The sequence below is a fragment of the Mustela lutreola genome, chromosome 2 (assembly GCF_030435805.1).
Source record: "Mustela lutreola isolate mMusLut2 chromosome 2, mMusLut2.pri, whole genome shotgun sequence".
NCBI lineage: Eukaryota > Metazoa > Chordata > Mammalia > Carnivora > Mustelidae > Mustela > Mustela lutreola.
In genome coordinates this window covers 28,177,330-28,194,884 of record NC_081291.1, presented here as the reverse complement: position 1 = coordinate 28,194,884, position 17,555 = coordinate 28,177,330, and the positions used below count along the sequence as shown (strand labels likewise).

The 17,555-nt window shown below is 42.3% G+C and overlaps 1 protein-coding gene and 1 long non-coding RNA gene across 14 annotated transcripts in view; one reads left to right on the top strand and one right to left on the bottom strand.

Moving 5' to 3' along the window:
- Positions 1 to 17,555, bottom strand: part of LOC131824083 (uncharacterized) — a 181,812-nt gene that overhangs the window by 34,381 nt on the left and 129,876 nt on the right. The window lies entirely within an intron of this gene.
- FHIT (fragile histidine triad diadenosine triphosphatase) overlaps positions 1 to 17,555 on the top strand; it is a 1,430,768-nt gene that overhangs the window by 1,412,501 nt on the left and 712 nt on the right. The window lies entirely within an intron of this gene.

Here is a 17,555-nt window from a genome sequence, read left to right as displayed (position 1 = left end):
AATCTTGCAGAAACTTTTCCAAGATTTTTCCCCACTCCCAAGACTTTTAGCCATCTCTCTACTTGCTTCTCTTCACTCTGTGTGGTGTTCCTTTTTCTCACTTTATCCTTGTCTCTTCCAGAAAGGAATATAGAATACGGCAAAAGGACTCTTTTAGAGGTCGGTGGAGGATAATATGAAGGAAAGAATAAAATTCATATTAGTAATATTTGACCTATCATTTTGAAATAACATTTGTATAATTCACTCTATTCATTCTATGCCCAACATGTCCCTAAGCCACTTCCTACATAAGCAATCCTCCATTGTTTTGAAATTCCAGGGGTGTCAATCAAGTTGGGTGCTCAACCAATCAGGACACACTAGAAAAAGCAGTTCTAAACTGTACTCCTTTTGGTGTTAATATTTTTCCGGTGATCCAAAAGACACTGCACGATGGTCTGCTCCTTCTAATTTATCATGAGTGGTGAGCAATGGAAACTGTGTCTTGTTTATTAAAGTAAAATCCAAAAAAAAATGGAGGAAAGAGGGGAGAGGATCCAAAGAAAGAACATTCGGAGAATTGAAATATCTCACTGGGGCCACTTGTCTCAGTAGTGTTAGTGAAATTAGATCTCCAGCTCAATTCTATGTCATGTGCCCCTCTTCTTCCTCTTCCCTCCTTTAAGGGTACATGAGATAGAACACACTCTTTGGAGAGGATAGGAGCCATGCAGAGGCAGAGAAAGAGAGCGTGGCCAGCTCATTTAGGAGCTGGATACCTGCCACCCATTCCATGCCCTTCCCAGACCCCAATTCACTGACCTCACTATTTTGGCTCACTATTACCACTTTGCAACCATGTCACAGGGCAAATTTGGTTTCCCCTACTAGAGCCTCATGTAAATAATCCGGAATGAAGAGAATGTCAGTTGGCAGATAATACCTCTTCTAAAGAAAATGACTGTCTGGAGTTTTAAACAGAACTTTCTAGAATGTGCTTTGAAAAGAAAGGACTGGTAAGGTAAACTTCATGGTTCTGTAAAAATTATGCCCAACCCTACCCAACTAAAAAAGAAAAAAATATATATTTTTAATCACTTGTCCTAAGTACAAGGCATATTCATCACCAAATCAAAGGATTAAAAGATCATTTTCAGACTCCTAAGAATAATGTCTGGATTGTCTGCCACTTTGTTTTTTACTCTCAGTGGAAAAGTCTTAAATAATTTAAGCAAACTCCCTATGAACACTCTCACGAAATTTACTCTGTGGACTTGGACACGTCACTCTTTTGTGCCTCATTTTTCCTCTCTCTGAATTACTATGGTGGAAAACATTTTAATTATATCCTCGGGTTTTTATGAGAATAACACAGAGTAACAGCTAGGATATAACACTACCAAACCAGCTCTAAATTGTGCTCCTTCTAGATTTAATACTTCTCTGAGGATACAAAAGACATTTCAGTATGTTCTACTACCTCCAATTTATCATGAATGGTGAGCAATGGAGACTATGAATGTCCATTAGTTGTGCCAATACGTAGATTCATAATTTTCCCTATAATTTCCATTATATTTTAAAGATGATAAATTATGGAAATGTTCAGGTTAGGGTAAATTAGTTTAAATAATAATTAAAGAATAAAACCTGTAGGGCAGGATATTTTCAGACCACCAAAAGAGAAAAGAAAAAGAATGACTTCTGCTACTATTACTAACAGACCAAATAATTCGAATTAAATATCCCACTGTGTTCAACTAGGAAGAATTTTACAGAATACACACAAACATCAGCTAGAGGTAACAAGGCAGTAAGGGACTATAAGGTCAAGATCCAAAAGCAGCCAGAAATCCAGAGAGAGGAGCCCGCCTTTTACGGCTGCTTCTCTGCTGAGGGCATCTATGTCTTGAAGAGACAGATGGGACTAAAAATAATAAAAGCTGGGTTTCCACTGGCAGAGGACTTTCTAAATCTCCATACCTGGGTGGGAATGCAAAAATCTGGGGAAGTGGTATCCTTGGAAAAAGAATGACCCAGATAGAAGTCTGGCCTGCTACCAGCTACACAGCCCAATTTCAAATCATGTGGGCAATTGAGAAAATTTCACTTTGGGAAATGTAAGATCCCAAATTGATAGTCATATGAGATGCCTGGCAGAACCAAAGAGGGAAAAAAGTCATCCCTGGGGAGAAAAAAAAAATACCACACCCAAGATCTTAAATCATTCCTACAAATTATTTTCTTCAAATACCCAACACATGAATGTGTGCATATATATACCCAATAGCATATGCAGAGAAAGTCAATACAAATAAGATTAGAATCACAGGATACCTCAATGATCAGATACAGTCACTAAAACAACTATCTTTAACTGGTTTCTAGGTAGAAAAGATATTTAAAAACAAAGAGCTGAAATCTATAAGAAAATGAGATTATGTGAAAAAGAACCAAACAGAAATTCTAGAGCAGAAAAATACAGTAACTCAGGGAATGAATTTAGGAGCAAAAGAATTACTAAACCCTTAAAGATGAGCCATATGAAAATATTCAGAATGTAGTAGAAAGAGATGAAGGAAAAGTGGGAAAAAGTATGAGTGGTCAGAAAACATAAAATGTAATGAGAATGCCTAAGAAATATTTATTCACAATTCCAAAACAGTTTCAGTGAACTCTATATTTAAAGAGATAATGGCTGTAAATTTTTCAAAACTGGCAAAAGTCAAGAACACACCAACGCCAGAGCAGGGGGTGTAGCATCCACACGTGAGGGTATCATGGTACAACTGCAGAAAGCAAAGGGTGAGTCTCAGATGTAACAGTGGGGGTGGGGGTGGGGAAACCTCACATTCCAAAGAGTAATAGACCAAGAGACAAAAGGCAACAACAACAAAACCCCAGAAAATCACAAGACCATGGAATGACATCTTTATTTATCTATTTATTTATTTGCAAGAGAGGGAGAGAGCATTGAGGGGAGAAGCAGAAGAAGCGGGACAGAGTCCCAAGCAGATTTAGGGCTCGATCCTATGACCCTGAGATCAGAACCTGAGCCGAAACCAAGAGTCAGAAGCTTAATTGATTATACCACCCAAGGAGTGACATCTTTAAAGAACTGAAAGAAAATGACTGTCACCCTAGATTTTCATACCCAGGTAACATATTCTTTTAAGAATGAAAGTGAAACAAACACATTTTCTGACAAGGCTGAGAGAATTCATCACTAGCTGAGTCATCCAAATGGAATTCTATAATACCCACGACCAGGCTCACCTGGTGGGTATTACGGAGGGCACGTATTGCATGGAACACTGGGTGTGGTGCATAAACAATGAATTCTGGAATACTGAAAAGAAATTTAAAAAATAAATGAAAACAAAAGGAATTCTAAAGAAAAAGCGATCAAAGGAAATTAGAAATAATTTTGAACTGAAGGAAGAAAACCTAAAACTCATGGATGCAACTAAACATGATTAGAAAGTTAGTTACTTATAGTTATTACTTGTATGCATTTATTGGAAGAAAATAAAAACTGACAGTAATATGCTAACGGTCTATCTGAAAACTGCAGCCATTCAAAGGAAAAGAGCATATAATGAATAATTTTAAATCAACAGATTTGAAAATTGGGGTGAAATTTGAAGTTTCTAGGAAAAATACATCTTACCTAAACTGACACAAAGTTAAAAACTAAACAAAACAAAAAAAGAATTGGATAACTATTAAAGAAATCAAACTTCAATTAAAACCCTCTCACAATGATAACATCAGTCCCCGATAACTTTACTGCTGCATTCTACCATGCAATTAAGAAAGAAAGAATCTGAATAATACTGTTATTATCCATATAACTGATGGAACAAATTTTGCCAGAAAATTGAAAAAGAGAAAGATATTCTTCCACTTCTCAGTTTGTTGTATAAGTTGCCTTCTTGCACATGAACCTGACAAGAACATCATAGAAAGGAACTCTATAGACTCACTGCACATGGAAATACAGATACCAAAGTCCTAAAATCTATCCGATAGGTAGACAGATTGTGTATGTGTGTGAATGTACAATCTATGAGAAGGGAATACATTGTAATCAGTGCAATGTGGTTTCATATTAGACTACTGAGCATTGTCTTTCACTAGACTAATAAAAGATAGAGGACAGGATCATCTCAGTAGATGTGGAAAAGTGTATTGATCAAATTCAATATCCCAACTTTATATAAAAGTTCCAGGACACTGAAACTAGAAGGAACTTGTACTTAAGGATGAAACGTTCAACATTCTTTATTTGAGATTATAAATGAGATGACAATATTTACTATTAGTCCTGCTATTTCACAATGTACTCAAGGTCCTAGCTAGTACAGTAGGGCAAGAATGAGGGAAAAAAAAAAATAGAAGGAGTGGAAACAAAGGAATGAAAGTGTCATTATATGTAGACAGTATGATGTATACAGAAAATACAAAACAGTCTGCTGAGAACAATTAGAATTAATGAGTAAACTTAGCAAGGCCTCTGAATATAAGATCAATATATGTAAGCTTTGTATTTCTCTATTAGCCATTCTCTTAGCACGGGCTGCTGTATACCATGTATACCATCCCATAGACTGGGTGGCTTAACCAACAAAAAGTTATTTCTCACAGTTCTGGAGGATAGAAGTCCAAGATCAAGGTGCCAACATGGTCAGATTCTGGTGAGAATCTTCTTCCTACTTTGTAGATGGCTGCCTTTTTACTGTATCCTCACATGGAGAAGAGAGAGCAGCAAGTCTGAGCCTCTTACTCTTTTTATAGGGACATTAATTCTATCTTGGGGGCCCTCCACCCTCATGACCCCCCCTAACCCTCATTACCTTCCTGAGGCCCTACCTCCTATTACTATCACGTTGAAGTTTAGGGCTTCAACTTACGGATTCTGAAGGGACACACAGTAAGAAAATGGAAAAAAAAAAAAATTGAAGTTAGCTTATGTAGATTTCCCCACCACTATCTCAAAGTAGAGCATTCTTTTGAAACCTTTCCTAAGCTGAAATGGTGTAAAGCAAAGACGCAATTACCATTAACTGATATGGAAAATTCTTTGAGCATTTTCAGACCCCAAAATAACCTCTTTTAGGTTTTACTGATACTTCAGGATACATCTTACTAATGGATGCACAAAATGAATGGAGATAAACCACAGATGCTCACAGACACAGGTCATGGCTACGGCGGCTTGATGCTGAGTATAGTTGCCAGGGAAGGAGCTCGGTAGGGCTGTGCTCACTGCAAAATGCATGCTAAATGCTATTTTCGCTTTTTTTCCTTTCTCATAAAAGCAAAAATCCAATTCAGATTTTTTTTCTGTTAGTAAAAACAGGTACCAATGTAGGTCTTTTGTAAAAGTGTGAAGTGGTGGAAGTGAATTTTCAAAAAGCAGGGGACACCTATGTTAACATCAGAAATCAAATGCCTAGGAATAATTAAAGACATGTAAGCTTCTAGACAAAAAAACTACAAAGTAGTAGTAAGAGGCATTAAAGAAGAATTAAGTAAACAGAGAGAGGAATGACTCAACTTCATAAAGACTCAACTCTCCTCAAATTGACCGGTAAATACAATACAACTGAGATCAAAATTATCATAGGATTTTTTTTTTTTTTTTTTTTTTTTTTTTGGTGGTGGTGGTGAAAATTTACAAGTTAATTCTTATGCTTATGGAAATGTAGCCAGAGACTATTAAAAAAGCAGACAAATGTATAGGAGGGCTTAATCTAATTGATACTAACTTATTGCAAGTCTATAAAAGTTAAGAGAGTATGGTATCAGTACAAGGACTAGACTAATGGAACAAAATACAAAGCCCAGAGCCAGGCATATGTGAATACTTGATTCATGATTAAAATGAAGTCAAAGAGCTGTGGAGAAAACAAAATCTTTCCAGTAAAAGGCCCTGGGAAAAGGCCGATGTAGAAAACCAATGAAACTATACCCTACTTCACATCTTATGCAGAAGTCAATCTGAGGTGGGTTAGAATTCAGAATGTGAAGCATAAAACCATAAAGCATTTAGAGGATAATACAGGGGAATATCTTCATTATCTTGCTATAGGGAAAGACTTTAAATAGGACACAAAAAGCATTACCACACAAGCAAGACTGATAAATTGGAATACATGTAAGTTAAGAAATTCTGTTTGGGGCGCCTGGGTGGCTCAGAGGGTTAAGTCTCTGCCTTCGGCTCAGGTCATGATCCCAGGTTCCTGGGATTGAGCCCCGCATTGGGCTCTCTGCTCAACAGGGAGCTTCCCCCTCTCTTTCTGCCTGCCTCTCTGCCTCCTTATGATCTCTCCCTCTATCAAATAAATAAATAAAATCTTTTTAAAAAATCAGTTTATCAAAAGACACCATTAAGAGAGATAAAAGGCAAGACTCAAGAGAGGGGGAAGGCATTTGCCACATAGGTAGCCAACAAATGACCAGTACCTGAAGATTTTTTTAAAGAAAAGAAAAGAAAACAAAACAACACCTTAAAAATCACTGAGTAAAAGTCAACAGCCCAATAGAAAATGCAAAAAGTACTGTACGGTGACTAACATAACATTAAAAAAATTTTTTTAAAAAAAAGACTGAATAGGCACTTTGGAAAAGTATCACAATGGCAAATGATCTTTAGTCATTAGGGAAGTATAAACTTAAAACATAGTGAACTATGACTGTGTACCCTCCACAATAGTCAAAAGCTGGCAAAACTGATGATATCAAGTGCTTGTAAGAGTGTGAAGAACAAACACAAAAGAACACACACTGTGTGATTGCATTTGTGTAAAGTTCAAAAACAGGCAAAACTAAATTATAGTGTTTAGAGATACACTTACAAGGTAAAATTATAAGGCAAAGCAAGGAAGCAATCACCCTAAAATCAGACTAGTGGTTACCTTTTGGGGGATGCAAGAAAGGGGCGGTCATTGAGAAGGGAAATGTGGCGTAGGAGGGTACGGGCAATGTTCTACTCCTTGCCATGGCCAATGGCAAGATGTGTGTTTGTTTTATATTAATTCTCTAAGCTGTGTGGGTAGATATGCATGTGTATGTGTATGTGTGTTTGTGTGTGTGGCACATATGTGTATATGTATCTTCTGCATTTGTCTGTGTTATATTTCACCCTTAAAAGGACTAAAAGTAAATCAGATAAATAAGGAACTTTAATTTAAGGACAAAAGAAAAGAAAGGAAGAGTTTGACTTTCATGTACAGTCTAATTGCTGGCTAGATATTCAATTATTCCATAATAGGCTAAAACAAAAAAGAATAATTGTTGTATGTCATCTTACAGACACTGTACTCCTACATCAGAGCCCTTTTAAGAGGCCCTTTAAGAGGCCACGCTGGCCAACAAGATCATTATCTGAGGAACTAAGTAACAGAGATCACCATAGGGAGGACACTTTATTATTAATGATTCTTAAGGATACCACTCAGGGATCACTTATTATGGACAAGTTATACCAACCACGTTATAGGCTTTCTGTCAGTTAAATCTCACAGCAACCCTGGAGTACTGTCCTGATTTTCAGATGTGGACACTGAGGCTTAGAACCACTGTGGGGCTTGCCCGAGGACTCTCAGGGTTATGTGGAGAGCCAGGGTTCAAGTGCTGGCAGTCTGACTTGGGAGCCCACACTTAATTTCACAATAAAATTGGTGGGTTTCTGTTTAGAGACATCATCTGCTTGAACTCCAGCTAACTGACAAGAATTATACAATGAAGCTGAGGCTTAAGAGACTGCTTACTCTTGCTAGGTAAGAGTAATTTGGTCACTTCATGCACTTGTATCAAAAATAGGCTAAACAACCCTGCTAGAGAGAGAGTACTGTCCCTCGTTTCTCCATACAGCCATAGTTAACAGACTGAATATTTCTCTAAAAGCTAAAACTGCATTCAATGAGTAGGAATAAATCAAACCTAATCAACCTTGGACCACAGTGCATTAGATGTTACTTTCTTGGGATCAATGAGGACTCCCAATGGCTCCATTCAAGACCTTTACCTCTAAAGATATGGGTTTTTCACCAAGAGTCTGAAATTAACTCTTGGGTTTCAAAACACTAAAAAGCTTGTTGAGAGATTTGAGAAGAAAATAGGATGGGGTGTAGCAGACAATTTTTTAAAAAAGACTTTATTCATTTGAGAGAGACAGAGAGAGAACGTGAGCAGGCAGACGGGCAGAGGAAGAGAGAGAAGCAGGCCCACTGCTGAGCAGGAACCCCTATGCAGGGCTCAATCCCAGGACCCGGAGATCATGACCTGAGCCGAAGGCAGACACTTAACTGACTGAGCCACCCCGGCATCCCTGTAGCATTGAGTTTGGAACTGCCAATCTCATCCATAGGCCACAGTCTGGGCTTGTGACCCCCATCGCCCCTCCCCCCCCACACACACATTCAGCTTATTAGAGTTCTCCTCTACTATTCAGTGTACGGACATACAGAGAGAAGCCCTTGAAGGGGTGCTGTGTATTTGAGACTATTGGCAGTCATCCTGATCATCATTTGGACAAGTCTAATGTAGGAGAAGCCCACAGAGCGAAGGGAGACAAAAAGATAAAGAGGGGAGATGAATTTCCACATCCCCCCCCACCCTTCACAGTTAAACGGTCAGTAATGATGTCCGTTTTCTTCAGAGGCTCATTTGTGCTGAGGTCTCCTTACTTGCCATCAAGAGTCCTGGCTACACCAGGGGCATGGACTACTTGCTTCCTAGAGGAGGCTCTTAACCATGAGCATCTAGGACTCAATCACCATCTACTTATGGAGATGCCATTTTGAGGCAAACACTGAGGCAGAGTAGGCGAAGTATGCCCTTGCCCCGGAGAAAGTGCTGGTCAGTCTCAAGCAGCAAGACTGACTGGAGAACAGGCAAGCATGTGACTGCGCTCTGTGCAAGTCAGCGGTACAATGTCAACAGTACCTGGGACCAAATTGATTTCTCTGCCTTATCCCACCATGAAGTAGTTGACTCTGTGTCAATTTTGTCTAACCCCCCATGCCCACACACAATTACATGCCCTCCAAGAGCCACCCCACGGTCTAGGATTAGCCAGTCAATTTTAATGCGTATTTAAGGGATTCTTCAAAGTGTGTGAGTCAGTGCGTAAAAGGATAGCTCATGTAATAATTAAAGCATTAAAAGAACCCAATTGAGGATTCCCTTTCCGCCAGCAGATATCTTTAGGTCAAGAAGGTCTATAAAAACTGGCAGATCATTTCCATTCCTTTAAGACAGGTAAAAATGGCTTTGAATGTAATTAGATGTTCATAGCAATTTTCCCTCTGCTAAAGCTCTACATCTTGTTCCGAGGAGGCCCACAAAAAGTTTAGAACTGTTGGCATTCTAAGCTGCAAACTGACGGTGTGGTATTTCTTTGAAGAAGTGAAAGCCCAGGATATTGCTTGAATCACTTTTTAATTAGAAATGATAAGCCAGAGTTACAGCTTTAGGAAAAGGAAGCTTTCTCACAGGCAAGGCCAGTCTTGGCACTGCGGAACTCTGGGCCGTTCTTAGAACTCTGCCCCCTCTCTCATCCGCTCTCGGGTGGCTCCTTAGATTCCAGAGTTATCAACTTGGAACACGGAATATGCCTACTGTAGTAAAATCAGCATTTATCTTTGGCACCCCTATCAAAGTTCTGTTTTATTTCTCTCTTCTCAAGGATCTGTTATCTATCCAGGCAGGTTTTGGTTTTTTTTTCCTTTTCTTTTCTTTTAAGGTGGAAGATCTCATGTGCAGTTAATTTTAATTTTTTTTTAATCCTTTAAAAGAATGAGACTCCATGGAAATGCAATGTAGTGCAAAATTTTAAAAGGAAAGTATTCTCAGTAAAACCTAAGAACTTCCCCCTCATTCTGGGTAAGCTTTTGTGATATTGTAGTTAAAAATATAGCTTCTGTATATAGCATACCGTATGTCAATTCTTGCCTCTGACTCTTAAAATACGCATCTATCCCCCCAAACTCACCCAAGGTCATACAAAAGAATAAGTACATTAAAATAGGAAGTTCTTGTAAATGGCAAGCTAGATTATGTCTCTCCTCCATATGTGGGAAAGCCAGCCAGGACTTACTCCCGAGAAGTTTTGGTGGCCACAGTAGAGGACAGGAGATCAAATCCAGCTTCCTCTCCCAGCTCTCTCACCCACACTCATTCTTCCAGTCTTCCTGCCTTCCTGCTGTCACCAGGTCACATCAGACACACCCCCACTTTGGGGTGCTGGCCCCACTTGTCCCCCTCTGCCTGAAATTCTTTTCTCCTTCCATGCAGGATTTGATCAAATGTCACCTGCTCCCAAAAGGCCTTCCCTAAGTGCCCAGTCTAAAGTAGTGCCTCGGTATCCTTCTTTCCCTTAAACTGGCCTTATTTTCCTTACTAGTGTTCACCATCGTCTGTCATCACATTAGAGATTGATTTGTTTGTCTGCATGCTCCCCTAGCAAGTAAGTGTCTAAGGATGGGGCCATTACTGTCTCTAGCACTTGCAATAGCTCCTGGCATATCATGAGTGTTCAAATCACTTGCTGACATTTCTTTAGAGTCTAGAGGTGCCTTACCTGTATCATCCTGAGTTCTCCTAACAACTCTAGGAGAATAGGTACAGTTAAGTTCCCATTCTGTAGATGATGGAACTGAGGCACGAAAAGGCCGAGTAACTTGATCAAGGTTACGCCGCAAATAAGTCACAGGCCTAACTTGAACCCAGAGCTCATGTTCTTAAATACTGAACACTAAATGAACTCTTCAGATGCTCGCAGAGCCTCTGTCTCCCCACACCTGGAAAGCTTCACTCTGCTCATTCCAGAACCCCAGACCAGGATACCGTCACGGAGGAGCACTGTCCCGTAGGAACCGAACATGAGTCACATATGTCATTTGAAATTTCTCAGTAGCTACATTAAGGACCGATTAATATATTTGTATTTATATTTAAACCAGTATATCCAAATATTATTTTAATATCTTTATGATCTAAAAATATAAATATAAAAAATGATTGAGCTGTTTTGCATCCTTCTTTTAGAGTAAGTCTTTGAAACCTAGACTTTATACTTTCTGCACATCTCAAGTCATATCTTTTGGTGCCCACTTACAGCATGTGGCTAGTGGCGACCGTCCTGGCCACTGCAGGTGTGAAGAGGGTAAGCTCTGGGATTAAGCACATCTGCTTCCAATCTTGCACTTACCGTGTGACCCTTTCCCAGCTGGAACACTGGCGTTATGACATCTACCTCATTTGGCTGAGGTGAAGACTGCATGAGGTGAAGACATACATAAAGCTGTACACCTCTTCGCACAAGAGCTGGCTGGTGGATGCTCAGGACAGATGGCTTTCCCTGCCGTGCACAACTTTTAGGGCCTCTCTCCTCACTCCAGTTGAACTTTGTGTGGTGGCGCCTCTGTTTCCACTGTCTGCCATGACCGGGGAGGCCTCTGGTGGGATGGAGCAAGGAAGAAGCCAGGATGCTGGCTTGCGTCTTATCCCCTGGACCAGTCTTATCCCCTGGCTGAGTGCTGGAGATTGGGTGCTCCTTCTCGTCCTCTCACATTCATAAGCCCAGCAAGGAGTCCCTTCCTGAAAAAGAGAATCCTCAAGTCCTCAAAGTGAGCACTCAGCTATCCCTTCTATCAGTGGGATAGTCAGCTTCCATGTCCCTATTGAAAGAAATTACTCTGAGCATCTATGGGCCAAAACGGGGTCAATATACAGTTCCGCAAAGACAGAAACAGTGATCCAGAGAGCAGACATAACACGTCTAGGCACACAGAGTGATAGCACAGGCCTAAGATCATTCCTCTTTGTAGTCTCTGTATGAATACCCATAGAGATAGCTCCGTACAGATTTCCCCATACGGACTGCTGATGTCTCTGCATGGATGTGTTCATCCCTGCCTTTTCTTCTGCATTTCATTCTTAGCATGAGAAAGAGTCTCAGGAAAAGCAGGGTGATAGGAACTATTCTGTGTTCCCAGTAGCTTTCAACTGTGTTTCTTCGCCAGTTTTCAACCTTTGCTTTTTTGGTCCCAAGCAGACCTTGAGTGTAATTCAGGTTAGTCTCTTTTTGAGTCGGTGAAGCAAATTGGAACTTTTTTAACCATCACCTTCATGCTCAAAATAGAGCCTTCAAGATTCCATCTTTTTGTTTTTGATGAAAGGCCCTGCCCCAGGCAATAGATTTTTAATCCATTAGCCTAAGGATTTTTTGGATTATAATCTAAACTCTCATATTAGGCAGAAAGGACAGAGTTATATCAACTTCAATATCTTTTAAATGGCAGAGAACAAAAAAATATAATAACCCCATTAGGCTGTTAAATGTGCTGAACCCTGACAAATCCTCAGTGTGACGATCCTTGAGTATTTGCCTGTAATCCCTCAGCAAATACACCTTTTATTCAACCACAGAGTTGCACACACTCCAGACACAAGTGCCATTAATTAAATAACACAGTCAGCAAACTCTCAGAGCCATTAATTATCAAAGGTAGCCCGTGCCATGGTTGGCTCCAAAATTTCATTATAACAGAAGAGCACAAGTAGAGCGAAGAAATATGCGAGGGGAAGGTCACCCTCAAAAGCATGATAAGAAGAAGCTGTCAGACAGAGTAAATGACAAAGCATGTATACCTTTTAGCTTTCCTTTTGCCACTTTGGAGAGTTGAGAAGAAGGGAAAGTATTTCACATTGTAGGGACTTTCTTTCTCAAAATTAGTTTCTCTCATGAAAGACACAAGTAAATATAAAGTAATCCTTTTTCATTTCAACTGAGTCTCAGGGAAAAGTAATATCAGCTGAAGATTTAGAGACAAATAAAGCCTGTTCTTCATAAGCTCCCTCGGAACGAGAAAGCCTTTTAAGGGGAGTTTTTGCTCCGTACAGACACGGGGAAGGGGACGTCAAAGGGACAAACGTGGAAGACAGAGGCCTTACTGGTTTCAAGTGGGCAACAAGAAAATGCTTGAGTGCCACGAATTTGCCAGGAGCGGGTTTGCTCTGTTCTGCCTCCTCACTCCCACTATCAAGCCTCAAAGGCTTCACAGCTTCACTTGCCAGGAGACAGTGGGATAAAGGAAGTGCTGAGCCCCGCGGGGTCTCGGTAAATCACTCACAGCTACAAGCTTGGGCATCATCTTTCTTGTGTGTTTGCTGTTCTTAGTGTTTGATTTATCCCTTCAAAGAGAAAACCGACAATGCCGAGTCTGTGGCCACTCTATAAAGGACAGCCCCCGGGTGAGCCCCACCTCTGTGCAGAACAGCACACGGCATCCCCCCTCCTGAGCGGGGCTGGCCCCACGGTGCCCTCAAGGAGGCACAAACGCGGGACTGGGCCACGGGGAAATTTCGGCGGAAGTTAATGCACACTAGCTCATCAAAGGAAGTTGTGTTATTAATCAGTGCCAGGTGTGCACCACAGAGGAATGGTTTTGAGCCAGGAAACTTGGCGTGAGATCACCCTGCTCTCTTGAGTCTGTCCTCGCACTGCTGGGTTTCTGGCCACTGTGCTGGGGCGTAACCCCTTCTATCTCTAGATGGAAGAATAATTGCATTGCTTCAGAGTTCCTCATCAGAGTGGTTCTCTGTTCCTTGCCATTTCTCCCCCAGCTGCCCCTTTACCCACTTACTCTAAGAGATTGCCACCAGCGGCTTCTGTGGCCCAATTTCTGAGACCAGTTTATTAAGAAAAAGCTGAAAAGCAGAGGTCAAAGTTGCCTGCCCATAGAAAATTGCTCTTCTTGTTTTTGGTGTGAGCAGAATGACTTTCCGTGGCTGTCTGCCTGTATCTCTAGGCTGCTAGGAACAAAGAGTTACTTTTCATAGAAGAGATTGTTACAGAGGAATTTGATGTCAGGGTCTCAATACTTGGTTTTGCTGGTGAGTGTGATTACTATGACTTAAAACAATTTCTGTGACATCCCTGGTATGGATGCAAATCAAGTCATCTCATACAAGCTCATGGGCAGGAATCGCTTCCCTTTGAAGGTCGACACTTGCCCCGTGTGTGCAGCTTGGCTAAGACTGTGGCAAACGGACAGCCTTGGAGTCTGCATCTGAAACCTACTGAAACTTGTCTCCGGCTCCTGAATTGCTTTGGGGCAGCTGGAACATTTTTTGGGGAGCACACTTCAGAGCTGAATCAAAAAGGAGACAGGGTTGGAGCTCTTCGCTTTCACATTCAGTGATATCCCCAGAAGTCTAAGCCACACTTCTGACCCATTAGATCAGAATTTTGGTGGGGGGAGGGGGCGGGTAATTCCAGTGAATAGCCACATTGAGAAACACAACCTTCAAGAAACCGAAGGGGACGGTGTGTTGAATTTTTGTGTCCCCCAGTGTTCCTTTTGCATTCTGTCAGCTAGGTGGACTGTGGCCAGCTCCTGTCCACATTCACCTACAGGATAGAGAGATGTTGATCTGTTTTCTTAGCCTCAAAGCAAAAAACTTCTCCTCTGGGCCCATCAGAGAGTAGGAGGCACAGAGTACGAGGTGGAAGCTTTCTTTGCTGACACCGTAGTGAAAAGACATCGTCTATAAATGTCTGCAGAGCCTGGCTGGATCTGTTGAAAACAGGGAACTCTGCTTCCGAGTTGTGGAGAATGACTTTTTGGAGCATGAAGACACCTACATGGTCAAGGAGAAGTCGGCATGGTTTAGCTCATAACCCAGGGGATCCGTGTGTCCCTCTGCTTCTGTTTGTACTCACTAACTCCTGACAACAACATGCAAATCAACATAGAAGACTTGCCTGAGGCAACAGGGAGAGCCAGAGGGGAAAAAGACAGCATCCACCACACAGCCAGCCCTACTCAAAACTTAATCTATCTCCTTCAGACATTTGTATTTTCCTTCCAAATTGGAAGCTCTCCTTTCCAAAACTCTCTTCTACAGACTAAGGTCATGGTGCGTCCCGTCTGCCTTTATTCCCTATCCTGCAAAGTAAACCTCCCCCTGGAACTTCATGCTACTCCGTTACTCCTCAAGCACGGCCTTGCCCGCGAGCGGGGTGTCCTCAGTTCATCTGCCACTAGATTAGAGACATAGAAATATTGGAAAAACATACGTTTGTGGCGATCAATCACCCTTCACACATTCCAGGCCTGTGCTGTCTGTTCTTGAGGCCCCAGAAAGGCCACATTTTGGGGACTGGTTGCCCAGCCCGTGATCATCTCGCCTGGCCGTGTGCTGTGCTGGGCATCTCTCCACAGGAGCTAGAAGCACCTTGAGGATCCCATCATTCCCCTCCTTGCACCTCCTCTGGGTCTCACTCATGCCTCAGAAAAGACATTTGTTGATATACCCAGGCATCACCAAAAGACACCACTGTCTAAGGGAATATTAGAGGGAACAAGGGACATGAAGGTCACCTACCATATGACATCCAACCACAAGACGGGAAGACAAGCACCTTGCCCAGATGCACCCTCTCCAAAAGTGAGACTGAGGGGCGCCTGGGAGGCTCAGTCGTTAAGCGTCTGCCTTTGGCTCAGGTCATGATCCTAGGATCCTGGGATCCAGCCCCACATCAATCTCCCTGCTCAGTGGGAGGCCTGCTTCTCCCTCCCCACTCCCTGTCTTGTGTTCCCTCTCTTGTCTCTGTCAAATAAATAAATTAAATCTTTAAAAAAAAGAAAGAGAGACTGAATCTCTTGCTGTGTAGTTAAGTTCTGACATTCGCTGGCTTTGACTGGTAATGCAATCCAGAGGGAAAATCACGGTAGTCACAGTAGTGACATCAGGGGCTAACCTGAGTGAGTGCTTACAGTGGGGGAGACTCTGCTTCAAGTGCTTTGTGTGCATTCACAGGCTCAGTCCTCTCCTCAAACCCCACCACCCCCAGCCAGGCAATCCACATCCCCTGCAAACACACAGCCAGTCAGTCAAGAGGCTGGGCCTCAGACCCAAGTCTCCGCAAAGCCCGACAAGGTCCCTCTCTGTGCTCTGGCTTTAAAAGCAGACTCTGCTTCCCACAAGCTTCCAGGCTTGTTGGAGAAAAGGAACTGCTAAATGCAGAGCCTGCAGAAGTGAGGCAGACTGTGTGGATGCCAGTCCTGGTGAGGGATGTGTGCGGAAGCATTGTCAGTAGACTGACGGAAAGTCCGCTCAGGTACAGAACGAGGCTTCCGTGGAGATTCAGAAATTACAGGGTTGGTGTCAGGGAGGGCGGGTGTGACCAACAACACGGGGCCACAACGTTCAAAAGACCAAAAATAAAACCGAGGGAAACTTCTCCTAGGACATAAATCTGCCCTAGACAGGTGAGGCGGAGGAAAAGAAAGGGCACATCCATTTTCAGGCCTGCACAGATGCCTCTGACTCAAAGTCAATAATTGTTCAAGGACAAGGGCAATGATGAATGATCAGGAGATGACCTGTATGCCCAGACAAGATGGGTGGTGCTGAGCACAATAGAGAACGATCCCAATGTCATAGAGAAAGGAGACAGGCCCCCATCTCGGGAACGAGGGAGGGGAGCTGCAAACTGACTGGTGCCTACACCCTACTTTCCACCCCTCACTCCCAGATAGCAGTAAATGCAGAGGTGGGGAGCAGGAGGAAGAGTGGAACCTGAGCTCAAATGTGAAGGCTGAAGCAGAAGTGGTTAGGCTTCTATGTTCTGGGTCCTGGAAGGGACCAGATATACTTCCAAAGGGATGCCTGTCTGCCCTTTGCTCTCTGACCTTGACCTCTCTGTACTTAGAAGAAAAAGCATAATGCTAGACTCAGTAAAAACTCTCTCCATATGCCAGAGTCTCCTCACCCAGGTAGGACTGAACAAGCCCATACTGGGGACACCCTTGAACTACACACTGGACCTAGGAAGCAGAGGATTTGCAGCTCAGCCTCCCAGATCTGTGTCCATGGGGTTGCACCCAGAGCCATCCATTTAACACAAATAGCAAACAGGAAGTGAAAAGCCATGTAAATCTACACTGAAGTCTTTTGAAAACCCTGAAGGGGAAGTCCATTTGTGCTTCTCAACAGAGTTCCTCAAAATCTCCTCCTATATCACACCCATGGTGGCTGTGTCCAACGTCTCCTGGCACCCCTTCTTTCAACCTTCCCCCAGTATCATGGAATCCAGCCCAGAAATTTCTCATCTTTCTTCCCCTCCTGGTTAATTTTCTCTTTCCTGTAACTGTCTGCCTTTCCCAGTGTCCTCCAAGCTGGTAGCCTCACACTGTCCAGTTCCCTACCACTCCCAATGTACTGATACCAGTAATTAAGGCCCAGAAACCAAGGATCCAACAGGTTCTCCTCCGGGGTAGAGGGAGAATGCCAGAGATATGAAAGGCATTCCTATGATCTAGGGCCTTTCTTATCTTTCCACGATTAACTTCCCCCTTTCTTATTTTATGAGTAGAAATTATTTGTTTTAATTCTAGCCCAATCCTTACGGTAACTTAGACTTGAAGCAAAGTGAATTCTGCCTGCTACACAATAGCTCACTAATTCCCCAAATCTCAGAATCTTCTGGAGAGCTCGTTAAAAGCACAGTCTCAGGCCTCTCTCCAGATCTGCTGAGTCAGAATGTGGGGAACAAG